General features: G+C 28.6%; 2 long non-coding RNA genes across 5 annotated transcripts; one reads left to right on the top strand and one right to left on the bottom strand.

The window, feature by feature from the left end:
• Window positions 1–2,492: 2,492 nt before the first annotated feature.
• LOC136220610 (uncharacterized) lies at window positions 2,493–5,388 on the top strand. Of its 4 annotated transcripts, none has more exons than XR_010684607.1 (7): window positions 2,493–2,850; window positions 3,244–3,357; window positions 3,437–3,809; window positions 3,947–4,036; window positions 4,122–4,192; window positions 4,441–4,511; window positions 5,198–5,388. It is a non-coding gene; the product is annotated as an uncharacterized lncRNA (long non-coding RNA). The 4 variants fall into 4 exon arrangements; XR_010684609.1 differs by having other exon boundaries at window positions 3,437–3,511; window positions 3,733–3,809; window positions 4,441–5,388; XR_010684606.1 differs by having other exon boundaries at window positions 4,441–5,388.
• Window positions 5,389–8,146: 2,758 nt separating this feature from the next.
• On the bottom strand, window positions 8,147–10,509 carry LOC136220761 (uncharacterized). Its single transcript, XR_010684708.1, has 4 exons — window positions 10,177–10,509; window positions 9,979–10,095; window positions 9,792–9,870; window positions 8,147–8,290 (listed from the first exon to the last, which is right to left on the bottom strand). It is a non-coding gene; the product is annotated as an uncharacterized lncRNA (long non-coding RNA).
• Window positions 10,510–13,841: the final 3,332 nt, after the last annotated feature.

The following is a 13,841-nucleotide window of genomic DNA, read 5'->3' on the forward strand; positions in this document are numbered from 1 at the left end:
AATTCAGTATTTAATTTTATATTTTTTCAGCACTTAATTTTTATTTCTATCAAACAACATATAAGTACAGATTATATAAATCATGAAATCTATATTACATATAATAACAGAAACAGAAAGAAGATTAGAAGAGAATTTTAGATGCCATTTTGATGATGTTGCATGCTCTTACAAACAGAACATTTTTTTTAAATGTAAAAATTGTTAGTGATATTATAGAACAAAATGTATGAATTGGAAGAGTTTAATCGTAAGAAAAAAAAGGTAATTGGATTTGATGGGATTTTGATGATGTGGCATGCACTTAGAAAAATGATAATTCTTTTTTGGGTTAAGGTGCAAAAATATCCCTAACGTTTTGGGCTAGGAGCAATTTTACCCCTAACGTCTAAAATGGTGCAATTTTACCCCTAACGTTGATAAATTGGGTCAATTTCAGACACTATTATAAAATACAGATATTTTTATTCATTATTCTGCACCAATTGCATAATAATTCGTCTAAAAAAAGGATTTCATATTTTTTATAATTTAATAATAGAATTTGAGATTAATATTTATAAATTCGGTGGATTTTTAGAATTTTTTTTATCTAATCCGTACAAAAAAGACAGTATATTTTTTTATTTTTTTCACATTCCAATGAATGTTTGTGATTTGTTACTGATAAAATAACACACATATGAAGTGTAGATAACAAGATTCATGAGCGAGAAGACAGTTTGATGAATTATTTCTCAAATCGACCCAATTTATTAACGTTAGGGGTAAAATTGCTCATGACTTCCAACGTTAGGGGTAAAATTGCTTTTGACTTCCAACGTTAGGGGTAAAATTGCACCATTTTAGACGTCAGGGATAAAATTGCTCCTGGCCCAAAACGTTAGGGGTATTTTTGCATCTTAACTCTTCTTTTTTTATAAATTGTTAGTTATTATTTTTTTAAATGTAAAAATTGTTAGTGATATTATAGAACAAAAGACAAGATTTGGAAGGGTTTTTTTTTAAGAAAAGAATTGGAAGAGTTAATAGTAAGAAAAAAATTGGAAAAATCAATTTGTTTAAGAGTGAATTGAATGTGGTTAATGACATTTTTATAAGGGAAAATTACCCAGAAAATTCATATTTTAAAAACTATTTACAACTATGACAAGTTATAATTTTGGATTATATCAAACTAGTAAAATCAGTACTTTTAATATATTTTAAGGATTAGAGTTTATAAATTAGAAGTCTAGAATATATTTTCTAAGGTTTATAATTTCTGAATTTGAGTCTATAATTTTTAAATTATGGTATAAAATCATAATATATAGAGAGAATAATGACATATTAAGAATTAAATTTAGTGATATGACTTAGTTGTAATTTTGTACTTAATTATGATATTCATATATTTGACCCTTTTTATAAAGGCAAATGACATTAGAGTTTTTTTTTTTGAAGTGGTTTGGTATTAATACCACAATGAAATACTTTTTTCATCTTCTAATATTTAAGCATAACTCATAGTTTTTTTTTCTATTTAATACGTTTATATCGAGTCATGATTATCCATCGTTTGACCATATACAATGACAAAAAGCATGGCTAGATTTATAGTTATTATGTAGTCTCTGTATCAAGTTATGATTGCCCCCCGTTTGATCATATATAATGATCCTATATTAGGTGGGGAGTTTATAGGAAGGTCCTGGTCCTCCAACTCACTAAAAGAACCTTCCATATACTAATGGACACACTACAACAAATCATTACTTGTGTCACGAATTATGTCACGTGAATTCAAATTTCGTGGCATATTTTAATTTAGCCACGGAAAAAATAGATTCCACTACAAACTTATGACCACTTGTTGTATTTATGCCACGGGTAATTTTTTTCTATGGCAAACATATACTTATGCCATGAATTTTGCTACAGTATTTTTTTTTCCGTGGCTAAATCTATTTATGCCACGGAAAAAAAAAAATTACTCGTGGCATAAAATTACTTATACCACATGTAATTTATTTTATAAAAATTGTACTAAATTTAATTTAATATGTTAATTTGTTGCATTTTTTCTATGTGGAGGGAAACTACAAAAATTCGTTTGGATTAATCTGAAAATGACACGATATTTTGAAGTCGTGTTTGTATCAAACCACTAAACACAAAATTAACACGAAAATAAATACTTACAAAGTTTTGAATGATTAGTTTTTTAATTACAATATCTAATTAATTAAAACAAAACTTATCAAAATTATTGCATTTAATAAAAATAGGAGAAAGTTATACTATCTTTGAAAAATTAGCTTTTTTTGGTAAACTACGAGGGGCTACGCCCCATTTGAAAAATTAGCTAAATCAACATTTGTAAAGTATTATTTTATTAATTAAGTGTATACAAATTATAAAGTTTTAAATTGATGAAAATTTTAATATTTATTACTGGATTTCGTCCTAACCTTTTAAAATCCAATTACATGCCTTCAGCACTTGCAATCCTTATCCCTTCAACTTCCCCCCTCTATTATTTCCAAACAGTTTTTCTTTCCCGCTTCTATTTTTGAGAAATTTCCCTCTTCAAACTCCATTCCCCCTCTACTCTTTGGCTCTCAAGTGTCGGATGGCCTTCGATTGTACACTGATTCGTTTGTTTGTCCTTCTCCGAAACGCATGCTTCTCTTATCTTGAGTTCCGTCGGCCACCGACTGTGATTCAAACCCTATATTCGTAATGATTTCTTGCAATTGGATCCTCAAGCGGCAACTAACCCTCAGAACATGTAAGAACTGCAAACCCGATTTTACCCTTCCCTAAATCACCCTCACGCTTGTCGCTTCCACACTGCACATTTTCGAGGTAATTCATATAATCCAGTTTCCAATTTGTTATATTATGTTTGTTGTTTCAAACTATGACGCCTGGTATTTAATTATCCATTAATTAGCTATTGCACTTCAAACCAGTTTCGTTTTGTCATAATGCTGAGTTCCTTAATTTCATGTTAATTTACTAATACTTCATTCTGCAATTCATTGATTCCTTCTCTGCTTCTGTTTTTTTCATTATATGGATGTTTAAATTCATTATGAATATAAAGAAAGGGATTCCCTATATATGTTAACTGTGTGTAAAATCAATTATGGTTGATGTTATTTCATCTTTTTATATGTAACAGTTTATCTTGGGTTTTTTTCTCTATCTTTCATAAAATAATTACCTTGAATCACCTTATTCTTATTCTAATTTCAGTTTTTACCCTTTGGACTATTGCCACATTGATATGATATGGAAGAGAAAGCTGCAAGGACATATGATCTTGCTGCCCTCAAGTACTGGGGCCCTTCCACCCACATTAATTTTCTTGTAAATTTTGAAACCCCTTTCATGAATTAGTATAATCTTTCTCGAGATATATCTTAATCTTAGTTTTCGTTTCGTTTAGCTGGAAAAATATCAGGATGAGCTGAAGAGATGAAGAATAGATGAGCCGTCGGGAATAAGTTAATCATTTAAGACGGTAAAGACAATTTTTTTGCTTAATTACGAGAATGGTTAGTTAATTAATTGATTTTTTCCCTATTTCTATGGAGTAAAACATTTGGTTCTCTAGGAGTGATTCAATTTATAGAGGAGTAATAAGGTTTTCATTAATCTTATTGCATGGTTTCACAAGAAGCCCCTTCTTAATAGTATAAAGTTAGCTCATTGTTCTAACTGTCATATATCTATGTTATGGAGACATCACCTGCATTGAAGATGTCAAGCAAGGATAGGCAGAGTCACTGGAAACAAGGACATTTATCTTGGTACTTTCAGTGAGTTCTTTCTTTCATTTTTTATATTTGATAGATTTATATTCTGATATCAAGTTCAAACTTTTATTGGAATCTTGGTGAGTATAAAGCTTATACTTTTTTTTTATAACATTTACTGCATGTTGTTTCCACAAAAGACTAGTAATGCTTTTATAAGGCGATGATGGCCTTCTAATTTGGGGCTACTTGATGCATGCTTCTAATTGTCAACTACAATCTAACTTTCTGTAAGACTGTCTTTTTTTATGTTATTTTATCTGATAAAGTGGAATCAAAGTAATTTTATGAGTGAAAGAGATCATTTTATTTCAGGCTCAATGGCTTTGTTCTTCTGCTCAATCAGAACCTTCATTCTCTCCCTTAATCTCTGAATTGTCATTAAGGTTTCTCCTATCTATCCTCATTTTGTGCTTATTATGCATATCATCTTCTGTTAGTTATAATTGTTATTCTTTTTCTTATTTAGTTCATTTTTCTAATTTTTTGCTTATTGCAATTATTTGTGGGTTATGCATTGGTTAAAAATGTCAATTTTAACCAAGTTTGTGTTTTGAAAGTAATTACAATGTAAAATCAAGTCTTGAACTTAAATTGCTTTTGTTTTTGGATTTATTATTTTCAACCTAAAAAGAAACGCTAAAGAAAAGCATTGAGGAAGATGGAGCAGACAATTCCTTTGAGGCATCACACCACATAAAGCTAGTAAGTTTAATACCTTTTTGCTTTTCTTTCATTGAAAGTATTGAAAGATAGAAATATAAAAAGGAATATCATGATAACAATGTGGTATTATTAGACGATTGGTTACTAGAGCTTTGTTCTTTTTTGACTTCTCTGTTTTCATGGAGAAACCAGAGGATTTAGTTATTGCTGGAAGATTTTTAGCTCCCTATTATGTGCTAATTAGTTGGCTTGATCTTTCAATATGGGATTTTTTAATCAGTGATGATGATATGAACTCACAATTAATATCCAATTCCAAAAAATTTGAAGCCTTATCTTGGTGTAATTTCAATTATATTGAATTATTATTTGATTAATTGAAAAGTGGATCAATTACTCTACTTCTGAAATTGTAGACTTGTATGCTTATCTTGTTTATTTTCCATACAACTTTTGGGCATATCGTACAATGTTATTATTCATGCATACAAGCAATGTTGAGTCTATGGAAGTGGTCTGTACTATAACTTCTTAGTCAATTGTTGGTTGTGCTACGTGGTTTTCAGTATAATATACAACTATATGTTATCTTTTTAATAGAGCATAGAAGGTGAAAAGTATGATAGTTTGGTTTAGCCTTTGCGAATTCATAGTATTTTGTGATCATGTTGTGCTTCTTTGTCGTTTTTGTATAAATTACTACAATGTATAGCATATTTTCTTAGTATTGCAGGTAAAAAGAAGTTCGAAGAGCTAGTATCTCCATCCGCAACAAATGAATGTTGTTAACGTGATCAATATTTATAGAAGTTATAAGAGATTGGATATTGTATTTTATTTGATAGATATATATTTTTACTGTAAATATTTATATTATGGGGATATAAAGTATTTGATTCAGATGTCAATTGCACAATATTCAATATGTATATAAATAGATCTAATGACACCAATAAATTCTATGCCTCGACTTGTTTCATATTTGAATCTATTAATATTTTTTTCACAGTTTAAATTGGGTTAAATATGGCCAACACGAATTACAAAGAAAAAAGAAGAAGTTTGCCATGATTATATTTGTGGCTAAGCAAGATTTCTAGCCACAAGTGTTTTATCTTTGCTACGGTTATACTTGTGGCTCAATAAGGTTTCTAGCCAAAAATATTCTATTTTTTGCTACGGTTATGTCCGTGGCTAGCTAGGATGAATTACGACAGGCTGCTTTGTTTTGCCACGAGTATTTTAATTTTGCTACGATTTTTCCTGTGGCAAATGGATATGATTAGCCACGGATTTTTTCGTGGCATAAAAATCAATTTAAGCCACAACCATGATTTTTCGTGGCAACTACCTAGCCACGCTCACTTGCGCCACGGGAGTAGCTACCTTGAATTCTCGTGGCTAAATAGTATAGCCACAGAAATATCACACTTGTGCCACGATTCTAATCGTGGCGCAAGTGATGATTTGTTGTAGTGACACCTGTCCTTCACTTATAACAGCTCATCAAATAAAAAGTCTCTTTCACGGCAAAACACGTTCTCCATCTCCCTCCTCCATTTTCCGTCACTCCGATTGCCTCACTCAGATTGCCGCTGCTGATGAAGTCTTGTTGCCGATCTCCACCGTTCTCTTTCAACTTGTTTATCAGTGTAGTGAGACCTGTCACTGATTGATTTTCCCTTCGTCAAATTCTCTTCTCCGTTTGCTTCTTAACCATTCCACCTCTCTCTCTCTCTCTCTCTTTTTTTGTCAAAGTGTCTAAAATGTTTACTATGTTACTAATATAGTTAGAAATAATAACCACAAAAATGTGCAAAACTACTTCAGTTTATCGACAAATTAATATGTTTGGAAATGTCTGATATGACAGTTTAATAATTGTCAAGTTAGTTCATTCAAATTTTCTATTATATAGCAGTAGTGGCAGAACCAGGACATTAGATGAGCCGAGGTTCAACTTAATGAAACAATCGTTGTTCATCGACGAGTCATTTAAAAAAAATTAAAACTTCATAGTTAAACCTTATTTCTATCTTTTATTCCTATATATCTTACCAATAACAACCTAGGAATGATAAATTTATAGGCGATCAATTACTCGATATGTAATTATAGGGTGTGGGCTACTGTTACTTTGTTGTAAACAAAGTAAAATTTACGTTGATGTGATCACCATTGATTTGATACTAGAATAAAATATAGTAATGATGGATTCAATTAGTTTTAAATTGGTAACTGTTTCATCCGGTTACAATTTTTTTTAACTAACCTCCTTCCTCAATTACTTTTCCTTCCCCACTAATGCTTCGATTTTTTTTATTGGAGTTTGATAGGTTGTTATTCTCATCCCACTCACAAATTGGCTTAAACTGTTAAAAGAAAAAAAATTACTAATGTTGGCAAAAATTCATAAACTAGCTTCAAAAGTATAAAACCAAAAAGTGAAATCACTAATTATGGAAAAAATCACTTAAAACCTTTAAATTTTACCAAAAATAATTCAGTTTACACATTATTCACATGAAATCATACTTAATTTTAGTAAATTATTAGTATTTATTATTATCCAAAAAAATTATTAATTTCATGTGAAATTTAAATCCTATATTATCAGAAGTAATTCATGTAAATCCACCAACTTTGCGAAAAATCAAGTTTCAGGCAAAACTGAACTTATCCTCTATTGTTAGATTTTATTTACGTAAAAAGCAAATTATGAACGTTAAATAGAAACCTTGTGAAAATAGAGTTTTACATAAAACCTTTGAAATTAACGCAAATCTTTTATTTTTAGATATAATTATGTATAGTTTGACTAAATTACGTAATCTTTTTATTTTAGGGGGGAAAAAATTCACAAACCTTGTGAAAATAGAGTTTTACGTAAAGCCTATGAATTTTACGTAAAGCTTTTATTTTTAGACATAATTTACGTAAGGTTTGACTAAATTTACGTAACCCTTTTACTTTACGAGAAAAATCCACAACCATTGTGAAAATTAGAGTTTTACATAAAACCTTTGAACTTTACGTAAATATTTTATTTTTAGATATAATTTACCACTACAAAAAAAAGGATTTGTTGTGACGAAAAATTCCGTCAGAACATATACTTATTTTGTCACAATATACATATAGTGACTAAATATTTTGTCACAAACTTCGTTGCAATAAGCTCGTCTCAATAAGTTTCTTGTGACGAAATTGTAGTTTGTCTCCATTATTAAGATCATTTTGAGACAAAATTTCATTCGTCACCTTTGCGGTATATATTGTGACCAATAATTAGTCATGACATCGATTATATTTCGTTGCTACTAGATTATATTAGTCACAAAATGTTAGTTGGTTGGACAAATGTTTAATACCTATTGTGACAAAATTTGTTAATATGACAAAAGAATATTTGTTACAATTAATTTATTATTAAAATGTGACCAATGCAATATTTGTTACAATTTATTTAATATATTGTGATTAGTGCATCGTCATCAATTGTGTGATTTTTTTTAACAAGTTAGATGTTCTGGTCATAAGTTTTTTGCTTTAAAACTTAATTATTCATTTTATATATCAAGCTAATGAATATAATATCATATCTCAAGACTCAATCCAATATTCTATTAATCCACAATAGAAAAATGTACATTATCAACAATAGAAAAGCCACTAATTTAATTACAATGAAGAACACCAGATGTTTATAAGAAACAGTAAATCTAAAAATAATATCCAACTTTAATTTTGAGACAGTAGTTTTGCGAAATTGTTGCTGCTGCTCCAATTTAGAATACTCTTGGTGCCTCGAGATCATCCTGAAAGCAACAAAAAAGTAAACTATAACCCATCTAATAAGTATACAAGGAAAGCTTTTTAATAAGTTAATAACAAATTTTCTACATCCAGAAGACATGAACTGCTGTCTAAATTGTTAAATATCCAAAGGATGAACAAAATCTAACAGTTTTCTTACACAACTGAGAAAAAAATAACAATTCATGATCTTAAATATATGGTACAATAAACACAGGATGACAAAGGATTGAAGATTTTTAGTTGGAGAAAAGCATCATGGAGAAAAAAGATATCATTGACCGTACAGAAAGTTTCCTATAGTGAGTAGTAATAGAAACTTTTTTTCCTTGATTACTTGACGAATCAACTAAATATAAAATCTAATAGAAACAACTACGAAACATCATAAACAATTCATAATCATAACACATAAAATTACGCTTAAATAAGAGGTTGCATATGCAGGAGGCCTGGATTCAATTATTTTGCTAGTGTGGATTGGTCATTGACGCTGAATTGAAAAACCACATTTGTTTTGCCAATTTTACACCTACAGCTAGAGAACTATCAAACTGAATATAAATATATAATATAACACATCCCCCTGCAGAAATAATTTCATTCTTCATTTCTATTTCTAGATAGCATCACATATATTAGATTACCTTGCTTTAATATCAATAGCTATCTCACAATTGCATAAAGTCAATGCTTGAAACAACTAATTGACTTGAGTAATTTTTGTGTCATATTTAGCAAAGTGGTAAATTCCTAACTGATAAATCAGAGCCAGACTATCCTTTTAAAAGCAAATTTTCATATCAGGCTATAGAAACCATTTAACAGAGTTATCAAACTTCAATTTTTTTGTTAGACCTAGTCTAAACTTGTCAAGAAAATATTTCCTCTATCTCATGTCAGCTCATGACAATTAAAATACTAGAAAAAACACAAGTTTTTATAATAAAAATTGGGATAAGGTACCAAAATAGGCCTATGGTTTTGGGGGAAGTATCAATTTAGGTCTCGAGAACAGATTGGACACGTCATTTCTATTACTCCGTTAAGTTTTGATTTCTCCCTCCACGTATAATCGATAGAACTTAACGGAGTAATGTCAACGTCGTGTTTCGTTCCATTATCGATGCCTAAATTGGTACCTTTTTTTAAAGGCCTATATTAGTGTTATTTTTTACGTGGAGCCTAAATTGATACTTCCCTAACAACCATAGACCTATTTTAGTACCTTATCATTTGACACAATCAAATTAACAAGACCATATGACATGTTACAGAAAATTAAGATATGCAATCTAGAATTGGCGAGTGTTGCGGGTGTTAGTATTTGCTGGATCAAATTCATTTGTACATCCGCCATACCAAAACCATCCCCTTATTCACATAAACCAATAACAGTGCACACAAGATCAACAGATATAATAGGAAAATTTACCAGAAAATTTTGAATAATAGTAATGTCAATGTACCCAAAATATTGAATAATAATAACATGCTGCATACCTTGATATAGAAATTGCCGTCTACTTCTTGAACTAGGGATAAACGTTGAACCAAATTTGTCACTAGTTTTTTTCTGAGTCTACAACATACAACAAATATCAATTTCAATTAAAATAGTTTAGGGTGGAAACAAAACCAAATTTCAAATAACGAAAAACATAAAACATTATCTAATTTGAGAGTTTACTGTATGGAAGAAGCAGCCTTGGCAGCTCTATAAGCTTCGGGAGCGGTACTCTATAAACGATGGAGAATTAATTGCAGCATTCTCTCAAATGGCACCGTATTGCAAAAATCTGAAACCCTACTCAGACCAGAGCAATAAATTGAAAAAACCCAATTTATAAATACCCAAATCATACGGATAACATTTACATTAACAAACCTGAAATTCTATTGGGTATGAAGAAGTGAGTAGAGACTTCAATTAGACACCATAACATCAACAATGGCTGACAGAGCTACAATGTTGGTCTTTCAGAAAATTTACGGATCTGAAATTGATATTCACAGAGACGGATAAGGATAAAGAGCAAGGGGAAAACAGAATGGAAGAAGGTAGAAATAGGAAGTGGTGGCAAGAGTTGGTGGCCGGAGAAGAAGCAAAGGTGGGAGATGGGTTTGGTTATAGGGTTTCTGATATGAAAGGGGAAAGTGAGGGGTCGCCAGAGAGATGAGTTTAATTTCTGTTATCCACTTGTTTTATATTTAGGTTTCATTTTGTTAATGAATTTCGTCTTTTCCTTTTCTTTTCCAATAGAGAAAATAATAGATATATAGTTATAATTTTGAAACATATTGTGACCACACACTATTTCTTGCCATAGTCACTAATATCATAATAAAATTAAAAATCGATGATATATGTTGTTGTAACAAAATTATTTTGTCATAATAGTATTAATTTTTTAGAGACAAAATAATAGTCTCCATATATGTTTACAATTTTAACCCAAAAATATTATGTCATATATATTGCTACGAAATAGTAGTGACAAATTGATTTCGTTCCAAAATATACGTATAGTGACAACATTTTGTCAAAATAAGTATTTCATCACAATCTTTTGTATCTAGATTAATTATTGTGACAAATAATTTATTTTGTCACAATAACCATATTTATTGTGACAAAAATACTTTCGTTACAACAGAATTAGTCATAATATCATGATTTTTTTGTAGTGTACGTATAGTTTGACTAAATTTATATAACATTTTTATTTTAGGAGAAAAAAATTCACAAACCTTGTGAAAATAGAGTTTTACGTAAAACCTATAAATTTTACGTAAATCTTTTATATTTTGATATAAATGACGTTAAGTTGGACATAATTTATGTAACCTTGTTATTTTAGGAGAAAAAATCCACAAACCTTGTGAAAATTAGAGTTTTACATATAAAACCTTTGAACTTAACGTAAATCTTTTATATTTCGATATAATTTACGTAGAGTTTGACTAAATTTACGTAATCTTTTTAGTTTAGGCGGAAAAAATTCACAAATCTTGTGAAAATAGAGTTTTACGTAAAACCTGTGAATTTTACGTAAATCTTTTATTTTTAGACATAATTTACATAAGATTGACTAAATTTACGTAAACCTTTTACTTTAGGAGAAAAATTCACAAACATTGTGAAAATTAGAGTTTTATGTAAAACCGTTGAACTTTAAATAAATCTTTTATTTTTAGATATAATTTACGTATAGTTTGAATAAATTTATATAACCTTCTTATTTTAGGATAAAAAAATTCACAAACCTTGTGAAAAATTGAGTTTTACATAAAACTTTTAAACTTTACGTAAATCATTGATTTTTAGATATAATTTACGTAAAGTTTGACTAAATTTACGTAATCTTGTTACTTTAGGAAATAAAATCCAGAAACCTTGTGAAAAATAGAGTTTTACGTAAAATATTTGAACTTTACGTAAATCTTTTATTTTTAGACATAATTTACGTAAAGTTAGACTAAATTTACGTAACCTTGTTATGTTAGGAGATAAAATACAGAAACCTTGTGAAATATAGAGTTTTCTGTAAAAATTTTGGATTTTATGCAAATCTTTTATTTTTAGATATAATTTATGTAAGGTTTGACTAAATTTACGTAACCCTTTTATTTTATGAGAAAAATCCATAAATCTTGTGAAAAATGGAGTTTTACGTAATACCTTTGAACTTTACGTAAATATTTTATTTTTAGACATAATTTAAGTATACTTTGACTAAATTTAGGCAACCTTTTTATTTTAGGAGAAAAAAATTCACAAACCTTTTGAAAATAGAGTTTTACGTAAAACCTATGAATTTTACGTAAGGTTTGACTAAATTTATGTAACCCTTTCACTTTAGGAGAAACATCAATAAACATTGTGAAAATTAGAGTTTTACGTAAAACCTTTGAACTTTACGTAAATATTTTATTTTTAGATATAATTTACGTATAGTTTGACTAATTAATTCACAAACCTTGTAAAAATAGAGTTTTACGTAAAACCTATGAATTTTACGTAAATCTTTAATTTTTAGACATAATTTACGTAAGGTTTGACTAAATTTACGTAACCCTTTTACTTTAGGAGAAAAGTTCACAAACATTGTCAAAATTAGAGTTTTACGTAAAACCTTTGAACTTTACGTAAATATTTTATTTTTAAATATAATTTACGTATAGTTTGACTAAATTTATGTAACATTTTTATTTTAGGAGAAAAAAATTCACAAACCTTGTGAAAATAGAGTTTTACGTAAATCTTTTATTTTTAGACATAATTTACGTAAGGTTTGACTAAATTTACGTAACCGTTTTAGTTTAGGAGAAACAATCTTGTGAAAATAGAGTTTTACGTAAAACCTATGAATTTTACGTAAATCTTTTATTTTTATACATAATTTATGTAAGGTTTGACGAAATTTACGTAACCTTGTTATTTTAGGAGAAAAAATCCACAAACCTTGTGAAAATTGGAGTTTTACGTAAAACCTTTGAACTTTATGTAAATCTTTTATTTTTAGATATAATTTACGTATATTTTGACTAAATTTATGTAACCTTTTTTATTTAGGAGAAAAATTCACAAACATTGTGAAAATAGAGTTTTACGTAAAACCTATGAATTTTATGTAAATCTTTTATTTTTTGACATAATTTATGTAAGGTTTGACTAAATTTACGTAAGGTTTGACTAAATTTACGTAACCTTGTTATTTTAGGAGAAAACATCTACAAAGCTTGTGAAAATTGGAGTTTTACGTAAAATCTTTAAACTTTACGTAAATCTTTTATTTTTATATATAATTTACGTATAGTTTGACTAAAATTACATAACCTTTTTTATTTAGGAGAAAAAAATTCACAAACCTTGTGAAAGTAGAGTTTTACGTAAAACCTATGAATTTTACGTAAATCTTTTATTTTTTGACATAAATTACATAAAGTTGGACATAATTTACATAACCTTGTTTTTATAGGATGAAAAATCCACAAACGTTGTGAAAATGAGAGTTTTACGTAAAACCTTTGAACTTTATGTAAATCTTTTATTTTAGATATAATTTACGTATAGTTTGACTAAGTTTACGTAACCTTTTTTATTTAGAAGAAAAAATTCACGAACCTTGTGAAAATAGAGTTTTACGTAAAACCTCTGAAGTTTACTTAAATCTTTTATTTTTAGACATAATTTACGTAAGGTTTTTCTAAATTTACGTAACCCTTTTACTTTAGGAGAAAAATCCATAAATCTTGTGAAAATTATAGTTTTACGTAAAACCTTTGAACTTTATGTAAATCTTTTATTTTTAGATATAATTTACGTATAGTTTGACTAAATTTACGTAACCTTTTATTTTAAGAAAAAAAATTCACAAACCTTGTGAAAATAGAGTTTTACGTAAAACCTATGAATTTTACGTAAATCTTTTATTTTTTGACATAATTTACGTAAGGTTTGATAAATTTACGTAACCTTTTTATTTTAGGAGAAAAAATCTACAAAGCTTATGAAAATTTGAGTTTTACATAAAACCTTTGAACTTTATG

The sequence above is a fragment of the Euphorbia lathyris genome, chromosome 2 (assembly GCF_963576675.1).
Source record: "Euphorbia lathyris chromosome 2, ddEupLath1.1, whole genome shotgun sequence".
In the NCBI taxonomy this organism is placed as follows: Eukaryota; Viridiplantae; Streptophyta; class Magnoliopsida; order Malpighiales; family Euphorbiaceae; genus Euphorbia; species Euphorbia lathyris.